The sequence below is a fragment of the Equus przewalskii genome, chromosome 19, assembly GCF_037783145.1.
Source record: "Equus przewalskii isolate Varuska chromosome 19, EquPr2, whole genome shotgun sequence".
NCBI classification, from domain to species: domain Eukaryota; kingdom Metazoa; phylum Chordata; class Mammalia; order Perissodactyla; family Equidae; genus Equus; species Equus przewalskii.
Genome location: NC_091849.1, coordinates 4,511,361 through 4,532,781, shown reverse-complemented (window position 1 = coordinate 4,532,781; position 21,421 = coordinate 4,511,361). Strand labels below are relative to the sequence as shown.

At 50.7% G+C, this 21,421-nt stretch overlaps 1 long non-coding RNA gene across 1 annotated transcript; it reads right to left on the bottom strand.

The window, feature by feature from the left end:
- Positions 1-19,654: 19,654 nt before the first annotated feature.
- Positions 19,655-21,176, bottom strand: LOC139077219 (uncharacterized). Its single transcript, XR_011529544.1, has 2 exons — positions 21,013-21,176; positions 19,655-20,729 (listed from the first exon to the last, which is right to left on the bottom strand). It is a non-coding gene; the product is annotated as an uncharacterized lncRNA (long non-coding RNA).
- Between the last annotated feature and the right edge of the window lie 245 nt (positions 21,177-21,421).

Sequence of the window (21,421 nt, the reverse complement as noted above, 5' to 3'; positions counted from 1 at the left end):
TGTTCCATTTTTGTGAGGAAAAAGCAACTCGGGACTTCATGTTTTGATTACACTTGGCTCCCACCTCCTATAAGTCCAAACGCTTGTGGAACAGGGAAATGAGCTGGGAGTCAAATGATAAAGCTGATATGATTCACGAGTCTGTCAGGAGGAAAGAAACAGGAAACGGAGGGGCTGGCTGTGGGGCTGTGACATCACCACTTTGGTATCCTATCCTGGTCCTGGAAACATGCAGCTTGCACTGCCTTGAGGAGTTTGAGACCCAGGAGACAGAAGCTATTTGGTTGCTTGGCCAACTCCCAGATGCCATGAACTTAATCTTGAAAGTCTTCTCTGCGAGAGCGAGTAACAGAGGAAAGGTCGGCATGTGGCCTCTGTCGCCAAGAACCGCCAGGAGTAACGAAAGAAGAAACAAAACCCTTCAGTGAAAACACCGTTGGAAAAACACTTCTTAAAAGCAAACAGTGAGAGCACAATGTGCTTTTATTGTGCCTGGGGTTTTTGAAAAAGAGGCTCTGGATGTTTATAAAGTTTCTCCCGACTGAGGGCTACTCAAGGGCGACGGGGAATTTGGCCTCATGGCCTGAGAACAAGCATCTGCCAGCTGCGTTTCTTAGTGAGGAGGGAAGACAAGTGTGTGGGGTGCTGGGGAAGGAAGGAGGAGGAGGCCCATGCGCGGCTTTGCCCTCTGACGCGGAGGAGATGGCATTGCTACCCCCCTTCACGAGGAGGAACAAGGCTTACAGGCGTTCCTGCCTGGCCCAAACTAGACAGCTAGTAAAAGCTGCTGCCCAATTAAAGCCCAGACATAAGGGGACTCTTGAGTTATGTGCCATGCACATAAACCAAGAGACAGAGAAATTCTGCTTTTCTTCCTTCACAAGCTCATGCTGCCCAATAGCATCTGCATCAGCAAAGAAACAGTCCTGGAACAGTGGGCAGTGAAGCTGCGAGGTAACACTCAGCCCAGGTCCCCAGCTGGGATGCAGAGCTGCAGCCCATGGACCAGTCTGCCGCTGCCTGCTTTTGTAAATGCCCTGAACACAGCCACGCCCACCTGGTGACCTGTGTCTGAGGCTGCTTTCAGGCTAAGGGAGAGTTGAGTAGTTGCAACGAGACCACGTGGCTCACACAGATAAAAATATTTACCTTCTGGCCCTTTACAGAAAACGTTTACTGCCCCCTGGTCTAAAGAAGAGAGCCCCTCTCAGCTCAGTGCCCCCTCAGCCCCCAACCAGACCACAGAGCCTTCCCCCTCCCTCAGCCTGCCTGCCGCTGCTCCTCTCCTCGGCAGCACACGACCTCGCTTGATGGCCATGGAAAGGCGGTCTGGTTGAATGGTGCATCTGCTGCGCGGCCTCTGTTCTCAGTTCTCCTGCCCGCTTTGCTGGGTCTCGCAGCGGGGCTGGATTTTAACTGGGTCCTGTGGTCGCCCTGTTCTGTAGTTTCTCTCCCCTGTCTACGAGCTCTGTGAGGGCGGGGTGGGGCCAACTCGTTTTTGTATTCCTAGTACCCACTATGTAATAGGTGCTCAATAAATCTGATTTTAACTAATAAATAAGCGCGCAAACAATGAATTAACTTTTTTAAATTAACAAATGAGTGAGTGCCTTAATCCCATCTGTTGAGATCCTTATCTCACGAAGCCAGAGCCTCAAGCCAACAGGACCGGGCCCAGACAGGAGGGCTTCTGGGCAGTTACAAATTTAGCCCCACTTCAAGCCAACATTCTTTTAATATTCATTCTGCACTTATTTAGTGAGAAGAAGCAGATTTTCTTTTAGTAAACATTGTGTATATCTTTCCTTCCATCTAGGGGTTTATTAGATACATTGACTATAACAGCATCTAAGCTGACTGTGTTTGGGATTGTCTTTCATTTCAGTTTTCCCATCACTTGTGACTGGCTTACAATTAGTCATTTGCACACAGCAGGAATTAAAAAAATACAGTCTTATTCAAAATAGATTTTAAGATTATTTTTCGTGGCTTTTATTACCTCGAAAACATTTTCCATTTTTCTAGAGTCTTTATTATCTCTTGGATTTTCTTTTGAAATTTTCTGAACATAACAACTCCTCAGATACACACTAAACAGCCTAAAACTTATGCAATAAAATCAAACCACTCAGTGCCAGGAAACAGCCCTCTCCCGTGTGTTCTTTGGTTTCAGAACCTCGGGACCATGTTGTCAGCTTCAGCTGGCTGCTTTTGAGTTTGGTGAGGAGAGACCAATGGCTGTACCTTTGATATTCAGTCAACTAAGAAAGACGACCATATTCAAGGAGACTTGTCTCACTTTCCACTTGAAAGAATTGACCACTTTGGTGGCTACAGGACCAATTTATATTTAGCTATTTATCTAAAGAGTCATACATGGAAACCTGAGTTAATCAATCGCCGATTTGTGATTGATTCCAGTAAGATTTGAACCCATCTATAGCCTGGTACCTAGAAAAACTGCCCTGGTAGCTTGCCTATTAATCCAACTCAGCTTCCCTGCTTCTGTCACAGAGATAAAATCCACTCACAGCATTACAGCAATCGATGGCCATAAAATAATAGTGATAATGATGACTCTAGCCCCAGACTGTGAGCTCCATCAAGGGGCATGCTTGTCGGTTCTGGTCACTCCCTGCTGCACTGCCGTCTCCCAGGGCCATGTCCAGCAATGCTCCTGGCAGAGGAGAGTCGGGTGGGGCTGAGCAATGCAGCAGGGCGCAGTGAACAGGTGCTCAATAAATATTTGCTGAGCGAATGAATCTGCTGAAAGATTACTGTGGGTAAAGTTCTCTCTGTGTCATTTTATTTAACCCTCATGATATTACTGGGAGTGAAGCATCACATCCATTTCACAGTGAGAAAATCGGACGTTAGTTGACTCGCCTGAATATACACAGTGGGGGAAGGGAGAGCTGAAGGGAGCTTGGCCTGTTTGATCTCCAGATCGTGCTCTTTCCACAATCCCACCTGATGCCCGGGGCCCTGGAGTCAGTTCTGTGAGCGAGCCAGTCCTTCTGACTGGTGAGTGGACACACATCAGAGCTCTCGCTCACCATGGAATATTAATCACCACGGGGAACGGGTGAAAGGCTGCTTGCAGGGCAGCAGAAAGCTGTATCTATTGCCCACTGCAGATAAGGACCAGCTAGAACTTCTAGTGTGTCACTGGCAGTAAGGCGTGTCTTTACCTGACTCTGCGTGGGCGTGTTTGCGAGGTTGAGAGGGCACAGAGCCGGGCACCACAGAAAGTGGCCTACAAGCATGTCCTAAGCCTCCTCTTTGTTTGTCTAGTGAAGTGCTGGTTACATAGCAGATGGGGCCTGGCCTATGGCTCCGCAGGCAACAGGGAGCACGATACACTCCACGGAATGTAGTCCTGGGCGTGCTGTGTTTTCCATGTCACACATACATTTTTGTATGCTTGTGTGTGCATAGGTAAGTGAGAGGACACACGCCAAGCTTCTGACAGCAGTCAGCACTGGTTAGCCCCAAACAGCGTATCTTAAAGCAGAATGCAATGGTCACTAGCACCAGAACCACTGGGGTGGGCTGGGGGCTTTGCTAAAAGTGACGATTCTCAGACAGGCTCCAGATCTGGCTAAGTCAGACCCTCCCGGGAATAAGTGCTTTTTAACAGGTTCCCTAGCTGGTTCTTACACACACTAAAAGATGAGAAGCACTGTTCAAGGAGCTGGGTAGAAAGAGGGATGCTCACTTTTTACTTTTAGATGTATGTGATATTGGATACTTTCTAATTTAAAAAACACAGGTATGAGGGGCTGGCCAGTGGTGTAGTGGTTGGGTTCCTGCACTCTGCATCAGCAGCCCAGGTTCGCAGGTTTGGATCCCGGGCATGGACCTAGCACCACTCATCAAGCCATGCTGTGGCAGCATCCCACATAAAACAGAGGAAGATTGGCACAGATGTTAACTCAGCCACAATCTTCCTCACAAAGGAAAAACCCCAAACCACTACAACAAAAACCCCCACAGGTAGGAGGGAAGAAAGGAATGGAGGACGAGCAGAAAAAAGACAGTATGGTGAGGGAGGGGGCGCAGGTTTAGGAACCCCATCGCCCAGACTCTGGATAGTCCCATTTAAAATCTTCTCATTGTTCCCTTTAATCTACTTTTCCTTGCTCTCTTTCTCTCTCTCAGATACTCTCACCACCACCAAGGAAACACCCCACCACGCACCCCTTCGGAAACCAAAAACAACCCCAAACCAGCGTCTGGAAGGTCCTGGGTGCTGGAATTGTGTGTCTCGCTCAAGAGACAGACGTTAGTATTTCATGAGCAGCAGAGCAAAGCCAACCTCACAAGAACTGTTTACAAAGTTGCCTTTTTCATAGGAACAAATGCACCATCTCCATCCAAGCACCATCTCCACCTCCGGTTGATGTGGAGTTTAGTCTACACACTCAGTGATACAATGAAGCTTGTTTTGTTTTGATTTGTTTTAATGGGGTTCTTTTACTTCAAAACACAGAAAAAGTACGTTCTAAAGAGGACCTGAAATTATAAAATATTCAGTTTTTCACAGTTGGAGCCTTTGAAGTGAAGCCGTCCAGGTCCTGGCTCCCCGGCAGGGCAGCACTGAGTAATGCACCAAGCTGGTCACGTCGTGGCCGGCCCGGCGTCCACAGGAGCCGTCCTTCCAGCCTGGTGTCCACGCTGGCAGCGGCGATCCCCCCATTAACCCTCCTCCACTCTCTGCCCGGGCTGTGCAGGCCTCTCGCTGCTCCGATTAGGAGTAAGAGCCCCGGTTTCCCGAGTCTCCCACCGGCTAGGTACTTGGCATACGCCGCCCAGACCCGGCTCCGACCGCGCGGAGGCGGCCTGAGATGGTCCTTCAGGTGAAGGGGTGAGGCGGGCGAGGCTGGCGCCCTGCCGAGGTCCCGCACCTGAGCCGGCGCCCGCGCCCCGCTTCCCGGGGAGCACCGGCGGCGCCGAGAGCCTGCCGCCCCGCAGCTGGCGGCGGTTCCAGCCACGCCCAAGGGGAACGCTGCGGGTTCGGGGCCAGGCACAGTCTCCGCGGAAGGGGCAGCGGCCGGCTGCGTGGGTGGGGCCTCATTTCCAAAGGGCCAGGGCCAGTCCGTTCAGACGGGGTCCTCCACCTGGGCGGCCCCTTGGAGTCAACAAGGAAAGTTCGTACGTCCGACCCCAGGCTGCGCCCCAGCCCCGTTAGGTTGGAATTTCTGGGGATGGGGCTAAGGAGTGAGCTTTTTGTGACGTTCCACCGGCGGTTCCAGCAGGAGGCCACGGTCCAGAAAGCTGGTTCCGAGACGGGTCGCCTGGCCCAGCCCTTGCCTCCCGCGCCAGCTCGGCCCTGCAGCGTTGGTGGCCCCGGGGCCATTAGAACAGTCCGCTCTCGGCTGCGCTTAACAGGCCCCCAGGTGACTCACTCGCACGTTAAAGCTCCAGAAGCGTGGCTTCAGACGACCACGTCTAGCATGCCCCAAAGTTTGAGAATCACGGCGGATGCCCACGCTTCCAGGCCTGGGGAGGGGTCATGCCTTAAGCCCCAGCAGGAACGACTTGGGAAACTGAGGTAACTGAAGGCGGTGATTCCCTCCCGCTCCCCCGAGTCTCCGGCATCTGCAGGGATAGGAACGGGCCCGAGTGACGTCACACACAGGCCGAGAGCAGTATCACAGCTCTGTGCACTTTTTGCAACTAGATTAGCACTGTGATAACAAGGGTTATTTTCGTGTGTCTTAATGTTCTATTATCATAAATCAAAGTATCCCAGAACTTAATAGCTTCAAATAGCAACTATTTATTTGCTCAAATAACAACTACTCAGGCTCAAATAAATAACAACTCTTTATTTGCTCAAATTCAACTATTTATTTGAATCCTGTAGTTCAGCAGTTTGATCTGAGAAGTTCTTCTGATGGTCTCACCTGGGGTCACTCTTGCAGCTCTGGCCATCTGGTGGGTCAACCAGACCTGAGTGGCCTAGGATGGGCTCACCCACGTGTGTGGCAGTCAGCTGCAGTGTTGGCGGGAGCCTTGGCTCTCCCACACGTGGCCGGGTGAGTGCGGCGTTTGTTGTGCAGCTGCAGCGGTGGCAGCATTCCAGAGAGCAGGAAGTAGAAGCTGCAGGGTCTCTTGCTGCCTTGCTCAGAAGTTGCACAACGTCACTTCCAGCACGTTCTGTTAATTAAAGCAGGTTGCAAGGACAGGCCAGATTCAAGGAATAGGGAAACAAACTTCATCTCGTGATGGGAGGAACTGTGGAGAATTTGTGGCTATTTTTAATCCATCTCATTCCACCCTTTGGTCACAATTATTTGCATCATTCCCACATACAAAATGCACTCATCTAGCTCAAGACCCCCTGAAGTCTCGTCCCACAGGGCGCCAGGCTCAGGCCCTGTCCTCTCACGCTCTGGAGCAGGTCCACATATGGCGGAGGCTCCTTGGAGGCAGCTCCTTGGGTGCACTTTTTCTTGATCTGAAGACTTGCGAACCAAAAAGACAAGTTACCTGCACCTACTACCCAATGTAAAGGGAAACAGGGCAATCACATTAAAAGCAGAGGTGGGGGGAGGGCAAGAGGCGCACAGCAGTCGTGGGCACACAGAGATTCTGAACTCCAGCTGAGGACCGGGGGTCAGGGATGTTCCTTGATTAGGGCCTGGGTCTGCTCCCTGGAGCAGCTCTCAGGGCCACTGTTCTTTTGGCTCTTGGCTCAGTCCTCTGGGCTCTTTATTACTCTCTGAGAGGTCCTTCCTTTTCCATAAGAAAGGTTCATGGTTGCAGGTTAACATTGCTCTCAGTCTGCTTCCTTCCCATGGAAATTTGGGGGCATGGCAATCTCTTCACTTTAGCCTGTCTCAGCCCCCATTGGTCTGAGCTGGTGGTGCTTTTGCCAAGACAACTGTCTTAAAGACTCTGTGGGCTTCCTGTGAATCTGAGAGGATCTGTCCCGTGTTCCCTAGCCACATCTGTACATTTGTTTTGAGACAGATCTTCTTCTACTTGGCCATGTCATGCTGCTCTGGGGCAATGCCCTTTTGTTTAGCTGAATTTCACTCTCCAACCTAGTAAGTCCTGGACCCTTTATATTTCCTCTAAATTCTGCTTGCAAACCAGTTTCTTCTTAGCTCATCTCTCTTTTGCAGTATCTTATCACATTAAGCTGAAAACATCCAACCCTCAATAGTCTGTGTAGAGATGTTCTTACCCAGAGCTACAAGTTCATTAAACGCACTTTCTAGTTTCTCAGTTGCCACAGGTGACCTTTTCCCCCATTGTTCCACCGCTTACATAACATGCCTTGCCTTTTTATCAGCCTCAGACAAGAATCTCCTCACTGATTTTCCAGCCTCTGCTCTCAGTCTGGCCACCATTCCTCCAACCTTTCCTGCAGCCTCCTCACTGCTTTTCCAGGCTCAGCCTGGCTGGTCCCAAAGACTATGTCACTTACTGCAGTTTTTTATTACTCTGGTACCTCACTCCCAGTAATAACTTCTCTGTCTATTATCTATTATTGCTCAATAACACACCATCCCAAAATTCAGTAACACAAAGCAACAGGCAGGTATTTGCTCAAGATCCTGCCATTGGTCTGGGCTCAGCTGGCTAGTTCTGCTACTGGTCTTATCTGGGGTCGATCATGTGGCAGAGGCTGTCTGGAGGTGCTACTGGGGCTGGTCTAGGGTGGCCTCACTCCTGTGTCTGCTAGTTAGCTGGGGCTGTCCACTGGTTCACCGGAAGGGTAGCCCCGGCTTCATACAGCAGCAGCAGCATTTCAAGAGCGTGCAAGTGGAAGCCACAAGTTTGAAGTCTTGTCTGGAAATTGCACAAGGTCACTTCCACCATATTCTACTGGTCACATCAAGTAACTGACTCAGGAGATGGAGAAAGGGGCTAGCCTGGTGGCAGAGTGGTTAAGTTCACATGCTCTGCTTCGGCAGCCCAGGGTTTCACCAGTTTGGATCCTGGGCATGGACCTAGCACCGCTCATCAGGCCATGCTGAGGTGGCATCCCACATAGCAGAGCCAGAAGGACATACAACTAGAATATACAACTATGTACTGGGGGGCTTTGGGGAGAAGAAGAAGAAGAAAAGATGTTAGTTCAGGTGCCAATCTTTAAAAAAAAAAGAGAGAGATGGAGGAAGAATTTGGGGCCACTTTTACCCCACCACATCTTGGAAAACGAATTATTTCTTAATAAATATAATTTGGACAGAAAAGCTTTCAAATCATGGGTAAATAATTTTCAGCAAGTGCTTGGTAATAAATGTTAAGAGGCACAGAGACTTAAGGAGTGGGGACACAAGGCTTCTCATGAGAGGAAGCGGGGTGGGAGAGAGGAAAGGGCACCAACACAGAAAGATTTGAAATGTTAAACCAGTTCCACGGTGGCCTCATGAAGTGGGCAGGCTAATTGGTGAGGAGTTTGGAATGAGAGGCGTGTGTACCGTTGTCTTATCTGAGCACTCGTTCACCCAGCAGGTGTCTATTAAACATAAACTTTAGCTCAAGACTCCAAACCAGGGCTCTCTCATTTACGATTCACTTGATAACTTAGGACATCACTATATAGCCGTCTGGTGTGTATGTGTGTGATCAAATAGCGAAATATGAAACAGCAGGAAGCTGACACTCGGTGATCCAGGACATACTGTGCCGCCCCCCTGGGCCTCGTCACCATCCAGCTCTGAGATTCTGTGATTCCCGGGAATTGACCTTTAGTGTTTGGTTTTTGGCTTTATTACATGTATTACACATCAGCCAGCTCTCCACTTGCACCAGCGGGGCTGCTGTGAGCCTGTCCTGCAGCCAGGATTTGGAAGTAATCATTGACTCACAGAGGAACTGCCAGCCCGGTGAGCACTCGGGAAACCTCGGCTGGTTCCGTTTTTGTGTTCATTTTGAGCACAGCCTCGGGCTGCCTGCACGGGGGCCTGGAAAGGCTGAGCCCTGGTGTTGGCATTGGGCGGTGTCAGCTGCCTTCAGGAGCTGGATGCTTAGCAAAGTTCCCAAGGGCAGAGCTGGGGTGAATACGAGGTCATCAGATTGTCTGCTGGTCTCTCTCTTTTGTTTTCTTTTGCTCACCCCTCACCCTCTTCTCTGCACCGCAGTTTGCACCTGTCTTCCATCCATCCATCTGTTTATCGATATCTGTCCGTCATATCTGTCTATCATCTATCATCTCCCTCTCTCCTTCCCTCCTCTCTCCCTTCCTCTTTGTCGATCTGTTTGTTTCTTTCCTGCCTGAGACAATTCACCACAAAAATGTATAATAAAATAAAGACAAAAAATAAGTGTCATAAATCATGAGAGAGGAAACAGAAACAAACCAGAGTAGAAAATCAGAGATTCTGCTTAGTTTTGAGCGCTGTTGTAGGAAGGTTTCCACAGGACGTAACTACGAGGCCCTGGCGGGTGGGGCCGCCGCACATCCTCGGCACACTCAGGCGTGGCAGCAGCAGGAAAGAGCACCGCTGGGCTGTCAGCTAGGAGGTCTGAGCACCGTGTCTGCCCTCTTCACGCTGGCTGGGAGAGGTGGAGCGAGTGCTCCGGTGCCCTGAGCCCCAGCCCCCCTCAGTGCCCCCTCCGCGTTACCGAACGCACACCTGTGAGCCGGAGTGCTCCGCGTCTGCAGAAGCTGCTGGTGGGGCCCCTGTTTAAACGAAGTGCACAGGAAGACTCAGGGTGCGTGCCTGCAATCACTCTGGTCCCGGTCCCTGAGGCAGCTGCCTTTCCCCGGGAGCCCTGGCCACAGCCTTCTCAGCATCTGGGAGGGAGGCACCAGTCCTCGGGAGGACGCCAAGCTAGTTTGGACTTACTTATAAGTGAAATGGGGCAGACTCTGGTCCCACCTCATGGTCCCATCCACCCCTTGGACGTCGAAGCCCCAGCAGGCTTGGGTGTAACTGCCCCTATTTCATACTGTTTGGGGCATGTGTGGCTTCCCACCAAACTAAAGATCCTTAGCAACAGAAACTGTGCCTTTTCTCTCTGTATTCAAGATATCCAGCGTGTCTGACATGTGGCAAGGGACCAATTCTTATTTTACGAAGAAAGGTACGTATTGTAGGCGCGAAGAACTGCCAGAGAGGCCTGTGTGCGTGTAGGACCCGCCCTGGCACTCTGGTCCAGCGCTGGGCAGTCTGGGAGGGGGCGTTGGTCACAGGCGCCCATGAGCGGAGGCAGAGCCCCGAATTTCCTGAGACTTCAGCAGCCCACAGCCACTGTCCAACGTGACTTTTCACAAAGACATTCAGGGACTTCACGTCTACACCAAGCTCAAAAGAGAATATCAGAAAATTCTGATAAAAGCGTATGTTAACTTCAGGAAAAGTTGTGGCTGTCGAATCGACCATAATCAGGGCCTCGGACTCTCCACACAGGGCCAGAGTGAGGATAACCTTTCCTCGCTCTTCTGGAGCCACGTGAGGAAACGCATGACGATACAGGCCTCTCTGGTCACTCTAGTTCAATCTGCTTGTGGATTTATCCAGACCTTGCACATTGCTGAAATGTAAGCCCTGGTTCCTCCTCCCTTCCTAGGATGGGGTAAATGTGGGAAGTGTGAGAGATGAAGGTCCGGAAATTGAACTAGGCATTGACTCAGTGAGCCCAGGTTTCTGAAGGGAAAACAAGGCAACCTCAGCTGAACTCTGCCAGCCCCCGGTTAGCAGATGATCCCTTCCTGGTGAAAGCTGCCGTGTCAAAGTCAGAGCACCTGGGCCCAGCTAGGAGCAAAGCAAGCTGTTGGGCGCTCTGGTCCCTTCCCTCTGGGAAGTCCGTCCACTTGGGAGTGAAGCAGTCGTATTGAACAGGTAAGGGGATCTGCAGGCAGTGCTCCTCGGGGTCACAGGCCTTGACCCGGGACAGGGCAACTCTTCCACAGAAAGCAAGCCTTCGACATGGAGAGCGGGTGAGAAAGCTTCATGGTGTCAGTGGTGGGGTTGCAGGTGGGCCATGAGTGATGGAAAAAACTTAAGTGGAGGCTCCAGCTGGGAGAAGAAGTGCAGGGAGAAGAGGCGGCAGGAAACGGGACAAGGAAGGAGGCTTTGCAGATTGGAAAAGACAGAAGGAGAGGGAAGGAGCCTGACACTAACGGACAGATCTTCCACCACGTGCCGAGGCCTTCACATCTGTTCTTGTTATCTGTGGCTGCAGAACGAACTTCAGGACTTAGAACAAGCCCATTGCTTCTCTCTCACTGTTCTCTGGGTTGGCTGGACTCAGCTGAGTGGATCTCTTGCTGTAGGTGGTGCTGGCTGTGACTGCAAACATCTGGATGCACCCCTGCTCCTGGGGGTCCATGGTGGCCCACTCACGTGGCCAAGGTTGACACTGGCTGTTGGCTGGCAGCTCAGCCCGGGCTACAGTAGCCAGGGCCTCAGCTTTCCTCTATGTGGCATCTCCATAGGTGTGCCCAGTTCTAAGAAAAAGTGTTCCAAGTACACAAAAGTGGAAACTGCAGATCTAATGAAGTCCAGTCTCAGAAATTACAGTGCCACGTCTGCCTTATTCTACAGGTTGACGTGAATATTGGTGCTGGCCCAGATTCAAGGGGAGGAGAAAAATGTCAAAGAATTTGCAGCCATCTTTTATGTGCCGCTATTACCATTTCCAATATCCTGGTAAAGTAGGTTGTTTGTTCATTCATGTATTAATCACGTGTCTTCTGAGACTCCACTAGATGCCTGGCACTATGCTAGCTGTGGGGGATGCAACGATGAGCAAAGAGCTATGCAGAGTCTGCTGCAGGGAGCTTGCAGTCCAGGGGAGGAAGAGGACCTGGGTCAATGAATGCAATTATAATCTGAGATAGTGCTCTCAGGGGAAGAAACATTGTTGCATGAGAGTTTATATTAGGTGATCCTGACTTAGAATAGGGTGGGTTTGGGGGAAGGGGGATGGTCAGAAAGGAAACGATACTTGAGCTGTCATCTTCATTTGATCGTTGTAGTTTACTCAGAGAGGTTAACTTTTCCAAGGTCAACCAGCCTATAAGTGATAGAGTGACCTCCCTTGATCTAAACCCAGGTTCGTCTGGCTCCAGAGCCCCTGTTCTTTATCCTGTATGACACTGTGTAATGGGCTGATGGGGAGGGAGAGGCGAGAGCTGAGCCACTAGGAAGGTGGGGTGGGGAAAATGGAGTGTTTCTTTCGACTGGGATCCACAAGCTTATTCTGGGGGAACACAAGTTATATGAAAAAAAAAAAGTCACTGTTTTAAATGTTTTTATTTTTAATTATATAATTAATTGGTGAATGTATTCTCACTGTAAAAAATCCAAATATTACGAATAAAGCCAAAGTCTCTTTTAATCATTGCTTAATTCCATTCTTCTCCCAAAAGGTAACCATTGTTATTGATTTGTATGCCTTATCCCAGATCTTCTCTGATGACACACACACACGCATACACACATACATCATCCTACATATTCCCATAGATATACACGGTCGAGTTTAGGAGTTTTAAAAACAGAAATGGAGTCATACTATACTTTTCTGCATTGATTTGTCCCTTAAGAAGGTATCTTAGAGAGTTTTCTGGTCTTTTTATATAGATATCTACATCAATATTTTATGAGAATTTTTAATTTTGTGCTGTTCCATTGACGATAAAAAACAACCAGTTTTAAAGAGAGAACTTCTCCCTTCGAATCACAACTAGCAGTTGAAGGACATTTTTATGGAACACAACCTGAGACTAGACTAAAAGTCGATAGTTCATAAAGACTAGAGACGAAGACGCACTCTTGGGGGCCATAGGTGTGGCTTTTCCTTTTCTTTAAAACGGAGCGTCATCACTCAAGTTCAGGGCCTGCTGACTCAGGAGGAGGAGCACCCCTCAGCAGAGAGCTGGAGACGGGGGTGAGGTCTGTGATGGAGCCTCTGTCTCTGGGCCTCCTTTCCTTCCTCTACATTTTGAAGAGGACAGACCAGGAGCAGGGGCATCACCGGGAGCCTGTCAGAAAGACAGACCCTCAGGCCCCATCCTCCCTACTGAATCAGCATCTGTATTTCGTCAAGATCCCAGGGGATTTCAGTGCACTTTGAGCTTGAGAAGCTCTGATCTAGAGGATTTCTCAGGCACTTTCCTACAGAAATTTTCTGTCATTCTAAACCCCAAGGAGTTAGAGTACCCAACTGGCCAGAAGCTGAGAAGACCTTTTGGGAGCACTGTCTCTGAGGCACCGACGAATGAGGCTTCCCCCGACAGCTGGGGTTTCCCAGCGCTTCTGTGCTCCCATGGCTGTTATTTTGGGAGCTCGCTATTCCTCGGTATCCTGCGGGGTCCCATGGACCAGCGGAGGACAGGTGACTGTGACTCCTGGAGAGATGGGCAGACAGCGCTGGCCTCGCCTGCTCTGCACGTGGGTGGAGGGGCTAGCACAGAGCGCTGTGGTTGGATCTGCTCAACAGGAAGGCCTTTGTGTCTTCCCTTCCTGCACATCTCGTTTCTGGAAGTTGCCAAATGATGTGAGATGAGAGGGAATTAATGTATCTTTCTGCACTCCACTCAAGAGGGCCTTGGAGTAAACTCGGAGATTCTCCTGCCCGGGGAGTGGGGGGAGGGGGGCGGAAGGTGTTGAAGAGGAGAGAGCCCTGCAGTAGGAGTCAATAGATGTGGATTCTACCTGCCACCGACGTGCGACTTTCCGTCAGCCCTGGGGCTCTCTGGGCTTAGCTTCAGCCTCTGTAAGATGCCCGAATTGTCTCTAGGCCTCTGTCCCCATCCACTGTGGACACTGGAAGGGAGCAAACCTTTTACTTATTCATCTCTTGTCACACAATTTTTCAAACAGTCACATGGTTGAAAATGCAAATTTTAAAAAAGTTCCAAGTTGAGAAGTCTCCCTCCCACCCATTTCCCCTCCACCTCTGCTCCCTTATAGCGATTTTTATTAGTTTTAGATACCATTCTATCTAAGTAGAAGCAAATACCAATACGTGTCCTTTCTCTCCCCTTTCTTCCACAAAAGTCACATACTATGTACACCATTCTCTATGTTTACTTGTTCACTCAACTGCGTACAGTGGAAGACCACTCCGCACCAGTACACACAAGGAGTTCTTTGTTCCTATTTGTAGTCACGTGGTATCCACTGTGTGTGTTTGGCTAGTTTAACTTGCTCATTTAACTAGGCCCCTACTGTCGGATACTTGTGTCCAATGGAGCTAAGTTTTAACGTGCTCTATGCACTTGCTGCTGGATGGGGGAGGGAGCTAACCCCGAGCCACGCCAGGGACCACCTCCTTCACCCTCACCCTGGGAGGTGGACATCTGCTGTGGACTGAATGTTCGTGTCCCCTCAAAATGCACATGTTCCAGCCCCAGCCCCCAACATGATGGTATTGGGAGGTGGGGCCCTTGGGAGGTGACTAGGGTTAGATTAGGTCACGAGGCTGGGACCCTCATGCTGATTAGCGCCCTCATAAGCAGAGGAAGAGCTCTCTCTCTCCCTCTGTCCGCCTGCACAGTGAGGCAAGGCCACGCGAGGACAGCGAGAAGGAGGCCATCTGCCAGCTAAGGAAAGAGCGTGTGCCAGCCCAGCCGCGCCGGCACCTGACCTCAGACCCAGCCTCCAGAACTGCGGGAAATTAAATTTCTATCCTTTAAGCCACCACGTCTGTGGTCTTTTGTTACCGTAGCCTGGAGAGACTAATACAGCATCATTTCCTCCACTTCACAGATGGGGAAATGGAGGCTCCCAGAGGCTTTGAAACTGGCAAACAGTTAGCCTTTGATGATTAAGTAGCTAGGAGCTAAAGTCTGTTTTCCTTCTTGCAATGACTGATTATAGCTTTTAGCTGTTTAACCCACCCATTGTTAACTGCTGCTTAGGCAATATGCTATCTGGCTCCCACTAGGCTCCTATAGATAACATCTCCCTGGAGCCTGGGTCACCATGGTAATGGGCATGTGAGTGGTTCTTCAGGAATTAGAACTCCTTGTCCACTCCAGGCTGGTTGAGACCACCAACCCATCAACTGGGCAAGCGCAGATGTGCTATAGGCGACTTTTTGATGTCAAGAGGCTAAAACTCCACCCTCAGATCATGTTTACCCTGCCATTTTGTGAACACGTGTCCTGTGAAGAGGCATGGAGTCTGACTACGCTTGCCCAGATCATCCATTGCCTCACCTCTCCTCACCTCCAATCACCTCTCTCCACGTTTCAGACCACCATGCCCCTACCCCATAAATATCCCTGAGTCCTTATTTTTGGGGAAGCGGATTTGAGACTCATTCTCTCGCTTCCTCAGTTGGCTGCCTTGTGATTAAACCCTCTCTCTGCTGCCATCTCATCGTCTCAGTGTTTGGCTTTCCGGGCAATGGGCAAAAACGAACCTGGCATGGTAACAGCTTAATAAGTTGACTTAAGGTTACACAGCCAGAAAGGGTGAAGCCCAGTTCTTAACCCCAGCCTTTCTCCTAACCCATATGCTCCCCACCACACCAGTGGCCTCTGGTCACCATGGGGCAGCTGCTTTGTAGCCACTTTGGCTCCTGGACCATTCCTCCGTGATGCCACATTGAAAATCTATTCTGAGAGGAAGGACACAAATTAAGGAGTGGTGAGGGTGAGGAAATCCTTGCACACCCTGGCTCCACTCTGATTTTCTTATCCAAATCCCACATCAACAGCTCTGGGTGTGGGAGGCAGCTCAGGGGCTCTCCAACCCCACAGGGAGTGGCTGTGGTCCAGCGCAGAGCACACCTCCTGGGCCCTCTGTGCTCCTTGTGGCTCCTGCAGGTCTTCTGAAATGCCTTGCCTGGAATCATTTCTTGATTTCCACCTAAGCCTTCTTGGTTAAGGGAGAGGAAGAACTGGGGTTTCGAGTCCAATCTAGGAAAACAGAAATGAAGCTCTTTGTTTCAGTCATCACTCCTCAGATGTATTTGAAGGGAGGCATTCACTGGGCAAGGAGGAAAAGCAATCTGGAAACACAACAAGGGTTTTCATCAAGAGCCTGAGGCCAACGGTGGGCAGCGGTGTTTGAAAATGAACAGCAGCCTCTGCGTTTGTAATGACCCAAAGCTATTCTGTGGAAAGTCTCACTCCAAATGTGGTTTCAGCGGGGAAAGAATTTCCGACATCTACGAGTGTGCTTTTTGTTCTCCATGTACTTGACGTCCACCCATGGCCCTACCCCGCCTGCTGCGGTGTGGGGTGTGGCAGGAGTGGTGCTGGGGTTCAGGGGGTGGTTAGGGCTGGTGAGGCCAGGAAAGGAAGTGAAAGAGGGCCTCGCTCTGTGTGTTCTACCAGCCAAAATAGGATGTCGTGACCAGCAAGACAAAGTCTTGAAAGAAAGCTTTGTTGAGACAAAGTGTTTCTGTGAAGTGGGTCTGACTAATTTTTTTGTGGGGGAGGTTGACTTTGCACCAATATTACTCCAAGTGATTAACAAATATTAACAAGTTTAATTCTCATTATAACCCTATGAAGTAAGTGCTGCTCTTATCTTTATTTTAAAGATAAAGAAACCAAACAACCCTCCACCCGGACAGAGTAGCTAAGGAAGGGGCTGGCTTGTGCCGCCGTCAGCAGTGGAAGTAGGATAACGGGCTTTCGATGTGAGCAGTGTCCTGTGTGGGAGGCCCAGCTGGCGCCTGTGGGGAGGAAAGGGGGCAGATCCCGCTAGTGGGACAGAGGTGCTGGGTAGACGGTGAGCATGCTGCTGGGCATGGGGCTTCAGCTCACCTGCCATCTCCAGCCTGAAGCCTCGAGGAGCCCGTCCAGCTGAGTGCCCACCTCACAGTAAGCAGGGCCGGGCAGCCTGGTTTGGCAGAGGTTACTGCCCTACCTGTCCCCATTATCTTCCATGTCAGGCACAGTGCATCCTCAGGTCCTCACCTGGACTGCAGGGAAACCCCGGAGGAGCCAATTTGAGGACCAACACACATGGGTGATGATGATGTGGCCTGCTGCAGAGGCTGTGGTGTAGACAGCCTTGGCAGGGGGCCAAAGGGAAGGTGTGGCAGACTGGTGAGACTGGTGACAAGTCTGGTCCCCCTGGAGAGCGGCGGGAGCCAAGAGGGCAGATGATGAGTGGAGCTGGAGCAGGATGGAGAAGAGCACCCGGGGACGGTGAGCGGGCGATGTCCACAGCTGCCCGTCAGGCCGTAGGAGAGAGCTGGGACTGCGGAATAGGTGCAGGGACCGGGGGCTACCAGTGGCCGGGGAAGGCTGCAGGGAAAGCAGGACGAGCGTGGGGAGCAAAGTCTCCACACTGCGATCCCAGATGGGGCAGACTTCATCCAGCTCGCTTAGTAGAACCGGGAACTTTGGTATAAGTAACAAGGCGAGATTCAGCTCCTAAACTCGGGGGCCCAGGCCTGAATGGGACCAGAGGCAGGGCTGCCCTGCTCCTGAGTCCCTGAGCTCCTGGCCGACGACTCCTGAAATCCCCCAGCCTGAGGTGAGGACCTTAGCACAAAACCTTGAGGGGGCGTAAAGGGCAGCTGTGGGTGTGGGGCACTGAGGAACATGCGGGGTGAGCAGTTAGGGAAAGCAGGCCCTGCTTTACACACATCCCCACTTCCCTGTGGCCACATGCAGCTGGGATGCTTGGCCTCAGGGAGGACGGTGGTGGCCTGTCTACCCGGCCTGGTGCAGTGGTCTGGAATCTCTTCTGGGAACAGGGACACAGCAATGCACAGACCTGGATGGGAGGTCCAGTTGATGGTGACACAGGTATGTCCCCTCTGCCACGCTGTGCAGCTTGGGCAGCCCAGCGAAGCTCTGCGGTGAGGCTACAACGTCCCCCTCAGCTCCCGCATGGCCGTCTACCCCTGAGAAGAGACAGGAGCGAGCCACTGTTCTGTAGACTGAGGACAGCCTTGCACTGCAGGCAGAGAATCGGATTGTTTCTCTCTGCATGGGCCCAGGGAGGCACACCCAGCTCGACACATTCTTCTCTGCGGAGTCACCAGTGGCCACACTTGAGCCGGGCACAGCTGGAGCTCACGGACCCACACATGGAAAATCACCCACAGACGACTCTGCTCCTCAGGAGAGACTCAGGGGCTGAGGGTTTGGAAAAACAGAGAAGTACCACGGTGAGCAACTGGGCAAGCACATGCATGCGCGCGCGCGCACACACACACACACAAACGTAGATACACAAACACACGCGATGCACAGGTAGCCTCATGCTGCCCTTCCTGCCGGAGCTGCCTGAATGGCCCTCAACGCCGGTCCCAAAGCCGGTTCCGTTTCTTTCTTGAGACGATACTAAATTACTTATCCTTTGGACTGGTGTTTTGACTATGAGCCCTAATGGGCAAGGAACACCTTCTCAAGACGCTGTTCAAATGCCCCAGGCATGCGGCTCAGTCCCAGTGCTTCTGCTCACGACAAACTCCTCCCACTCACAGAATCCAGGGCTGAAAGGGCACAGGGTGGCCCGAGTCCCCCTTTACCATAAAGAAAACTGGGTCCCAGAGTGCGAAGTGCCTGCCCATTTTATTCATTCACTTTTCTCCTTTGAAAATAACAGACCCCACTTCCTAACACAGAAACACGACGTTGGTAAGAGCTGAGTGGGCCACCTGGGATGTGACACCCACTCGCTCCTGTGGAACCACGTCACTGACTGGGGATTCCTGGACCCGGGACTCCCTGCTCCTGGCCCTTCCTGCCACCCGCACATTTCCATCAGTTTCCTCCGTCGCTGCCCCTGCCCGCACCTGGGCATCTGCTGTGGGCTTCCCTCTTGAAGTTTTTGTTTCTTTACTGGTAACTCGCTTGAAGATGTTGCTGTTCCCACCCTTTGATTATTGTAAAATTTGAGTACGCAATTCTTTCTTTTTTTTTTCATGGATCGGTTAAGAATAATAGTGTAGGTTAGAGGTAGCAGTGACTTGGAACCATCTCCAAGACATCTTGTTAAATGAAAACTCAAGTTGCAAGATATTTATGTAGTGTGATTTCAATGCTGTTAATCTTTGTATTTGCCTATGTAAATATATATTTCTTTTTTTAATTCAATATTTATATTGATTACAAAATGATCATCACAATAAGTGTAGTTAACATCTGTCACTAACTCTCTTAGCAACTTTCCAATATGAAGGCAGTATTATTAACTGCAGTCGCCATGGGTGTTTCCCCATTTGGGCAAACTTTAGGGATATTCTTTATGGTAATTTCTTCCACTAAGAAAGATCTGCTCTCACATTAATGTTCTGAGTGAGAAGGGAATTCATGTATTTTCTTTCCTACGAAGGTGTGTCCTGTCACGGGGGTGGGGAGAGCAGGGAGGAGGTGAGGGAGGAATGGTGCTGTGGGTGGGATTTGAAGAGCTGGAGGAAGGGTCTCCCCCACCAGGGTCCTACAGAACCTGAAACACCACGATGAAAATATCGATGCGAAGTGCTGAGGTTGATTATGTTTAAGAGTTTGTTAGGAAGTAATTGTTTAGAACTGAGAAAGCATTCCCTGTAGAAACCATGTCATTAGTGGAGGATTAACTTTTCAAACACATCCACAAGACGTATTCAATCGTTGTACCGTACTGGCTGTGTCACATAGGGCAGTAGTTGTTGGCTGCCTCAGTTTCCTCAGCTGTAAAGTGGGGGTGTACGTCATCTGTGTCACAGCGTTGTAGGGAAGATTACATGGACTTGTACATGTAGAGCACTTGGAACAATGACGGGCACATAATTTGGGTTACATTTATTGTTGTTATTATTATTTGTAGCAAAACTATAATATGCTTCAGCCCCTCTGTCCCTGGAGCCCTTCTGAGTCTGAGGAAGGGCCCAGAAGCCACAGTGGGGTGGGGGTCCCTCGGAGGGTGAGGGCTGAGGGCCAGAACTCCCAGCCTGAGGGTCCCAAGGCAGCAACTAGGAGTAGGGTGCAGTGGAGAGGACCCAAGACTGAAGTGGCTACCCCGCCAGCATGACTTCGTCAGCTGTGTCCCCAGAATGGAGTCTTCCTGAACTCCCAGGGCAGGTCAGCCTTCGGGTCAAACTCTTTAGGGCATGCCGCTCTATGACACAAACTCTTTAGGACCAGGCAACGTGAGAGCTGGTGTTTGCCGGGTGTGGGCATGTGGGAGCACGTGGGGCACCTGAAAGGGGACGAGCAAGACAAGAACCGTCTCCTGTGAGTTTGTGCAGGGCAGTCCAACTGCTTCACAAAACCCTGGGTTAAAGGTCTTGTCCAACACATCAGCAGAAAGTTCCTTTATCTGTGTTGGGTTGGACTTTGCTGCAGACAGATTTCCCCAAGGCCAGCTAAGAATTACTGAAAACAGAGGCAGAGCCTTCCAGGTACTCCCGGTCTCTTGCATCGCCCTTTCCTTCCCCTTCCCGTGCCTTCTGAGCTAAAGGGCATAAAGGAGATAGGCAGGAAAAGGGAGGAGGTGCTGCCGGTTTCCTCGGGGTGGCCAAAGGGCCCTCCGTGCACAGCGTGGGGGGCAGCAGCTCTCTGCCAGGGGCACTCGCCCCCCAGAGCCAGAACCCACAGGGGACAGTGTGGGGAGGGGCTCCACACCGCAGGGTGGACGGAAGACAGAAGGCGACTCCAGGAGCACGGCGACTGGGGCCGGCGGTCAGTCCTTCTGTCGGGTTGGATCCAGCTCAGGCACTGTGGGGCCCCCTATTTTCCCTGCAGCCCAGGTCCTGTCTTCACAGCCGGTTCTGTCTCGCCTCACAGATCGCTTTCTCTGGGCACTGTCACAGCCATCAGCTCAGGCGTCACACTTCCAGCTAATGTTCTCTTCACTGTGGTCCTAGGGGGTTTACAGAGTAGAGCATTAAATAATTATTGTATATATTTATATGCGTTCAGACAGATATTTTGTATTCTTTCACACGCATAGTTCTAGTCTATAATCTGCACATACAGCAATTCATCCTCACAAACACTTTCTAAAATATTCTGGAGTTGGAGTCATTTCAAAGTGCTTTGAGTTATAAAGGGTGAGGCCTCTGAGGTGAGGGTTGTCCTCGGAACGCCTCCTGCGACGCTATGTATTCCACCCGACAAGTATTTACTGAGCCCCTACGGTGTACCAGCCACATTCCGAGAGCTGGCCACGCTGCGGCAGACAGACAGACGTCGTCTCCGATGTCGTGGAATGTGGCATTGTTCCAGATGAAGTGGCGTTTCCAGAATTACACAACTTGCTCTTGTCCCTTCTCTCTGCACCCGCTCCCAGCACTGTTGGTCTCATTTGCTGCAGGTATTAACAGAGATCGGTGATTAATATTTATAATTTAAAATAGATATTTCTCATTTCCCGTTACATCCAGTTCTCACTCATTTCCCAAAGTGAAAATGACTTGTGTTTGAGCAACCATCGGTCATCATGATAATGAGTCAGATGCCTAACCTGAGGTGAGACCGAAATGAAATTGTGTGGGAGATCTGTTGGGAGTGAATCGTGCCCCGTTAAAAGATGTGCTGAAGTCCTAACCCACA